This window comes from Bactrocera tryoni, unplaced genomic scaffold, assembly GCF_016617805.1.
Source record: "Bactrocera tryoni isolate S06 unplaced genomic scaffold, CSIRO_BtryS06_freeze2 scaffold_25, whole genome shotgun sequence".
NCBI classification, from domain to species: Eukaryota; Metazoa; Arthropoda; class Insecta; order Diptera; family Tephritidae; genus Bactrocera; species Bactrocera tryoni.
In genome coordinates this window covers 27220850-27228582 of record NW_024395977.1, presented here as the reverse complement: position 1 = coordinate 27228582, position 7733 = coordinate 27220850, and the positions used below count along the sequence as shown (strand labels likewise).

Genomic DNA, 7733 nt, shown 5'->3' with positions numbered 1-7733 from the left:
AGTTCTAGCATGGTTAGAAAAACCACCCTATACTTGGAAGATATATGTATCTAATCGCATATCTCAAATCTTAGACTTAGTTGGCTCAGCAAAATGGCAACATGTTGCAAGTGGTTGCAAACCACTTCACCTCACCAGCACTACACCCTGGTGGAACGGTCCCACATGGCTAACAGAATCACAAGAATTCTGGCCAAAGTCTCCTGCTCGGAATACCATACTTACGGAAGTCGGAAAATAGCGAATTTTCATATCACTCCTGAAGAGGATGATATTCTCCACAGATTTTCATCATTTCCTCGAGAACTAAGGGTAGTCGCTTATATGAACCAATTCATTCATAAACTTAAACAAAAGGTGAAAACAATATCAAACGATCCTTACATACAACTAACATATTCCGACTTGCAACATGCCAAGGACAGTCTAATCTTGTATACACAAACTCGCTATTTTAGCAAGTTGCTTGAAAAGCGACCTCTCGAAAATGGAAGCTCACTTATCGTCTTAAACCCATTCCTGGACGCTAAGGGATTAATACGAGCAAATGAAAAACTAGCCAACTGCAGCCTTAGTTACAACGAACGACATCCCATCATTATCCCAGAGAAATCCCGTTTTACCTACTTATTTCTTATACATTATATCTCCACCAGCTTACACTGCATGGTGAGCTTCGCTTGATGCAAAAAATGGGCCGATAAGAGTTTTATATACAGCGACTAAAGCCACAAATTAAAAGAACCATTTTCATGTGTAAACAGTGTACTATATACAAGCACAAGATACGTACGCAGATCATGGCAGCCCTACCACCTGAACACTGCAATTATGCTTTACCCTTTACCATCACTGGGGTTGATTTTGCTGGACCTTTCCAGATAAAGGTCTCGATGGAAGACCTTACCTCATTTAGAAAAGGGTATGTGGCTGTCTTTGTATGTTTTACGACAACGACAGTACACCTCGAGCTATGTTCGGATCTGACTACTGCGGCTTTTCTTGCAGCATTTGCCCGCTTTGTCAGACGACGCGGATTTCCTTTAAAAATTATGAGCGACAATGGAAAAAACTTTGTCGGAGCTCAAAGAGCCTCGGAAATGGAGTTTGTACAATTCATAAAAGGAGTATCCCCCGAAATTTTAAAAAAATTTGCACCCCAAGGGATCGATTGGCAATTCATACCCCCATGTTCTCTACACATGGGTGGACTCTGGGAATCAGCAGTAAAGAGCTTTAAGTCCCATTTAAAGAAAACGGCTGGTAACCATAAATTCAATCACTACATTACTCGCTCGTATCGAAGCCGTACTAAACTCTAGACCTATCTCACCACTCTCGCAAGATCCCTCCGACTTCACAGCCTTAATCCCAGGGCATTTTCTCAAAGGAGCACCCTTTCTGGTCATACCTGAGCCAGGCGTGGAGTCGCTATCCTTATTAAACAGATGTGAGCGAATTAAAATTCTCCATCATGATTTCAGCCTCCGGTGGAAGGAAAACTACATAAAGGACGTTCACAAGAGATACCGGTGGAAAACTCAAGAAAAGGCACTAAAGCTTGGAGACTGCGTCCTTACGCAAGACGATTGTTTCCGCCCTACGGAATGGCGACTCGGAAGCATAAAACGACTTCATTACGGTTCCGACGGTCATGTTGGAGTAGTTGATCTCCGCACCCAAACTGGTACGCTAACCAGACCGCTCGTCAAATTATGCTTTCTAGCAACCGCCGAAGATAAAGAAACGTAAAACCGAAACCGCAATTTTAATAACTCAATAAATCGCTAAAACATATAACATAAAACCCCACAAAAGACCTAACATAAATGTCTGATAAAAAAAAATGACATTCTATTTATGCCACATAACGTGACACAAATGTCCATATTATTGTAAATTCCACAATATATAACTAATATCCATTTCTCTCACAGAGCAATATGGACGTGGATATGGCATCTTCATCAACGCCAACCATGCGTTCGGCAGTTTCCGCTCCTCGCTCTGAAGCTGGCCCAATAGCTTCGACCAACGACAGGCTTCACCGCGACAACGGCCCCGCGTAAAAGCACACCAACATTACCCGCATTACCAGCGGATCCGCAGCGCATTCGATGTCCACTATGTCGCCGCCCGCATCGGCTATCGCACGGCGGTATCTTTAAAGGCATGCCGCCGATGCAACGCCAGCAGGTGGCACAGGCGCACGGGTATTGCCTGAATTGCCTGGCAACTTCCCACGCAACACAGGAGTGCCCATCAAATAATCGTTGCCAAATCTGTGTGCAGGTGCATCACACGCTGCTGCACCGCACTACCAGACGCGTCTCCGGGCGACAACCGGCTCCTCGCACCAGCGGCAACGTCAGGCGTTCTCAAAGAACTTCTGTGACGGCATACCGCCGGCGCGAATCCTCTCCAGCAGAATCCTGTCCCTGGCGCCAAAACCGTGCACCATCAACACGGCGCCATCAGCTTAGGCCGCAATCCCGCCGGTCAACAGGTCTCAGCAGCGTTGTAGCTACGCTACAGCAGCTAGAGCGGCTTCTAGGCTAAATATTCGCCTAGAGGGCCGGGATCCCTAAATGAGTAGCGACGTCACATCACATTTACATCAGTTCACCACACCGAATCAGAAGCACGCGAGAGAACACTACATATTAACACACACACACGCACACGCACATGCACCAAAACACGATGACACCATCCAGCATTCCAATTAGAACAAAAGGGAAAGAGAAAGGATCTCGCGCACTTTTTTTCGTTACGACGTCGATCGACCAACATCTCCGCTTTTCGCAGAATCCCGGTTTCTTTTCGCAGTTACCCGCCTGTATACATTTAACGTTTTTTAAAAACTACTGTTCTCAATTTATAATTACCTTTAATCATTATATATATATGTATACACTCAGTCCTTTTTTTACGCGACCTCTTTTTACGCTATTTCACTTTAACGCGGTTATTTTTGCAGCGCAAATTCCTTTTTTTACGCGAATTTCTCACTTTAACGCGAATGCTTTTTTTCGTTTTTTGCTTGGTCTTAAACTTGCAGCAGATTTGGAAAATTATTTTGTAGCAAATGATACTGTTGCCGAACGTGCACGAATTTTTCAAAAAGAATTGAGTGTCTGCATGTTAAGATATAAAGAACTACATCGGAATTTATTGGGTCTAAAAAGAAGCATTCAAACAAAATTAACTGAGTTTATGGTGCAAACTTAGTCGGAGACGCTAAGTCAATCAGAACATCATTCCATAGTTCTTACTATTGATTATGATACAAATTCTAGTGATATCAGTGCCGGCCATCAAAATAAGCGGCTAAAAATAATTTAAACTACGGATAATGACAGTGATTAAACAGCATTCAACGGTTTTTTCAATAAATCTACCTATTTTCTATTTTCTTCTCTTTTATATGTATATGGTTTTTGTTTTGTATTTTTTATTTTGTTATGAATGAAATTTGAAACTTATTGTATTGTTTTTGAATATTTTTTTGCGCGTATATTTTGTTATACGCGATATTTTTTATATTCGGATCCAATTTGTCAGCTAATATTGGAAAACTAACCATTTTTACGCGATTAGTGGCAGAACCGAAAATCGCGTAAAAAAAGGACTCAGTGTATATAATATATATTTAACGTTTTTAAAACTATTTCAATTTCTAATAATTTTCCTCAGTTAAGCACATTTTGTTATAACAATTTTGAAGTGCATTTCGCACAAATAAAAGGTTTATAACGATTCTTTTTGGAATCAAGTGCATTTTTCGTTTTAACAAAAAGTGTGAGTGGCCTATAAGGTGAGTTTTTGTACAACAAGTTTTCGTGCGATAACCAGTTTTTCCCACGAAAACATGTTTTCGTTGTCGGTTCGAACATCGTATAAGAGAATTTGGTGGCTTCAAATACCACGAAAGCAGAGCTGAATACAAGCAGAAAGCAGAATATTTGAATACGAATTTTTAACAATATGCAACATGTTAGAAATCGACTGAAATGTAGCTAACATAAAGCTGCACATTTTCAAAAACTTACGACGTGATCATCTGTTATAGCCTTGACAGACGAGCAAAATTAATGCGCATTAAGAAATGTTATTTTATGGTGACAAACGGCAGAATTGTGCACTTAGACAGCTGATTGTGAAATTAAACTGGATAAAAGGAAATTATTAATGGTAATTTTGTTATTCGTTTTTTATTAATTAACTACGTTTAAAGATAATAAAGTGCAAATAAAAGTAATATTTGATTGTAACGCAAAAAAGTGTGCGAAAAAGTTAAGAATGTCGGAAAAATGGATAGCACCCTGTGCGTTGTTTATTTTCTGCCATCTTAAAATATTAAAATTCGTTTTTGTTAATATACTTGCACACAATTTAATTAGCAATATGAAATCTGCCTACCTCTTATGCAGTAAACACAAAGGAGGCGGCAGATTTCAAGCGACATCTGTCAAACAATAGCAAAAATCGGCCATTTTTGGGCCCCCTCTGTCATCTCAAAATGTTGTCTACTCAAATTTGGTAAATTCAGCAAAATGCACGAAATTTTTGTGCATTGCTTATTTACATTAACATGGATTAATTGCACAAGTTAATGCAAATTAACCCCGCTAATGCAAATTAAAGCTGTCGTCTGTCAAGGATATTAGCCGATTGAAAGAAGACGAAGACGATGAGAACAATGACGCCAAAAATGACAACAAGCTTAGCGGAAATAAGGGTAATTACAAACTTCTACAGTTTCCCTATAAATAGGAGCAACTGATAGAGATAAAGAAGAACCATCTCAAAGAAAAGTTAAAGTTCTAGGAAATTATGCGCAATTGTAATACGACTAAACTTGGTATAACAACAGTAAAAAATAGTATACAAAGTAAACTCCTATACTGACAGACACATAATTTTTGTTAGAAAAACGAAAACCATTATATGTGGTATATGGTAGTTAGGGTAGTATCGACCAGATTTTAGCTATTTTTCCCAATATCACATACTATTAACAGGTCACTTACTAAAAAACTAGTCATATTCAATAAAGTCAGCCAGATGTTCGAAAATCCTGATATTAGTTACATATATGGGAGGTAAGTCAAGTTTTCTTTCAAATTTATCTACTTTAGGCACAAAGCTACACTGTTATGAGTAAAACACGCTAGCTCATTTTCATTGAGATAGCTCACATATTTCGTTTCGGGATAATATTGGAAACAGGACGTTTCGTCAACAGTCCCAATATTGCAAAGGAAGTTTTTGCCCTTTTTGATCTCTTTAATGATGTCCTTCGAATGTTGGATTCTTAGCAATTTTTGGTCGTCAGTCAATTTGTGCGGAACAAACCGTGCACACACCTTTCGTAAGCCCAAATGTTGAGTCAAAATGCGATAAATCGATGTTTTGGAGATGTTCAATTCCACTTCCATGAATTTCGATGTTGATTTCGGCTGATTTTCAATGAATTCACGCACAGTTTCGATGGAATTTCCGGGGATCACGGATTTTGATTGGCCCACATGTTGATCGTCATTTATGTCCTCACGACTACTTTCAAAACGTTGAAACCACTCGTGCACTCTGCTACGGGATAGGCAATCATCGCCATAAACTTGTTTCATCAATTGAAACGTTACGGTAAAAGTTTTACCAATTTTGAAACAAAATTTAATGTTGGCTCTTTGTTCGAAGCTCATTTTCGCACCGATAACACAAACATACTGACGCAATAACATCACTTCCAATCTATGAAATGTTGGTGGCGGTGCCACGCCCATCATCTATTTTTTACAAAGCCTTGTCATACCATCCCGGCGGTAAATTTTAGTGTTTCTGGCGCATTTAGTTATTGATCGCGCTTTTTATAGTTTTTAACAGTACCGTTATATTTGGTTGTCAAATATCTCATTTCTGATTTTTTACTTTTTATTCAATGCTTTATAAAAAGTGTTACAGTGAACGGATTTAGTTCAAATATGTGACGTTTCGTTTGATGATCTCTTTCCATCTGGACGGCAACTTCATAATACCCCTCTCGTAGAAGCCCCCCTCCTTATTTGCGAAGAACTCGGACAGGCAGTTTTCACAAGCCTCTTTTGAGTTCAACTTTACACCAACAAGGGCGTTCACCGTGGACAAGAACAGGTGGTAATCACTTGGCGCTATGTCCAGGCTATATGGTGGATACGACTTAACCTCCCATCCGAGCTTCCGTAGATTCTGACGAGTCATCAACAAAATGTGTCGTCTAGCGTTGTCCTGGTGGAATACTACACCCTTCCTGTTGGCCAATTCTGGACGCTACTGGTAGATCGCCTGTTCGCAGTAAATGGTACAATTAAGCGTCTGGCCATATGGGAACAGCTCATAGTGGATGATTCCCTTCTAATCCCACCAAACACACAGCAAACCCTTCTTGGCCGTCAATCCCGGCTTGGCCACTGTTTGGGACGATTCACCGGCCTTCGAGCACGATCGTTTTCGCTTGACATTGTCGTATACGATCCATTTTTTCGTCGCCAGTCACCATCCGCTTCAAAAATGGGTCGAGTTCGTTCCGTTTCAGCAGCATATGGCAGGCGTTGATTCGGTCCAGAAGGTTTTTTTGCGTTAAATTATGCGTCACCCAGACATCAAGCTTTTTTGTGTATCCTGCCTTCTGCAGATGATTTAAAATGGTTGGGTGACTAACTCTCATCTTCTAAGCGATGTCACGAGATGCCACATGCCGGTCTAACTTGATGTTTTCCATGATTTGATCGGCATTCGTCGTCACAGGTCTTCCGTAGGCTGACTTATCCATTGTGTCGTTTTCACCCACTCTGAATCGTCGAAAACATTCCTCTGCAGTTCGAAGTGACAGAGTACCATCCCCCAAAACACCATTAATCTCACGGAACGTTTTTCTAGCGGGTTTTCTTTTAACAAAAGAAAACTTTAAAATAGTACGAATTTCGGCGTTAGTGAACTCCATGTTTACACGTCTATAATTGTTGAACGCAATATGCAATCTAATCATGCATAGCGTCGAGCACTGTAGCGCTTTATACAAAAAGAAAAAAGACAAAAAGGCGGAAAGGAGATATTTGACAACCTAATATGAGGAGGGAGGATGGAGTCATGTGTAGAAGTTCACGCAAGTGAGGAAAGTTCTCTGATCGCCATTCACTTGGGAGTGGCCAGAAACGATTCTTTTACACATGGCTCAAGCAGCTCACTACTTCCGGTCTTTGACCAAGTATCCTCTGGGTAGCCTAAGAACATCCGTTCGAAGGCGAGCTAAAGTGAGAAGGCGAAACATTCCCTACAAGGGTTGTGCGCTGGGCTTGGGACCCGCCACGTAAAAAACAATACCAATGAAAAAGTCTAAACGGCCTCGGATGAGAGACCCCCCTTTTGACGACGACCATGGCAAACGGAATAAGGACTACGATTTGAGGGCATGCACCTGGAATGTCCGGACCCTTAATTGGGAAGGTGCCGCTGCCCAGCTGGTTGATGTCCTCGCAAAAATAAAGGCTGACATCACCGCCGTCCAAGAAATGCGATGGACGGGACAAGGACAGAGACGAGTAGGTCCTTGTGACATTTACTACAGTGGCCATATAAAGGAGCGCAAGTTTGGTGTTGCATTCGTGGTGGGAGAGAGACTCCGTCGCCGAGTACTATCATTCACTCCGGTGAAGCCACAATACGCATCAAAGCGAGGTTCTTCAACATAT

General features: G+C 41.0%; 1 pseudogene; it reads left to right on the top strand.

The window, feature by feature from the left end:
• The first annotated feature begins 1943 nt into the window (after window positions 1-1943).
• LOC120780343 lies at window positions 1944-2571 on the top strand (annotated as a pseudogene).
• Window positions 2572-7733: the final 5162 nt, after the last annotated feature.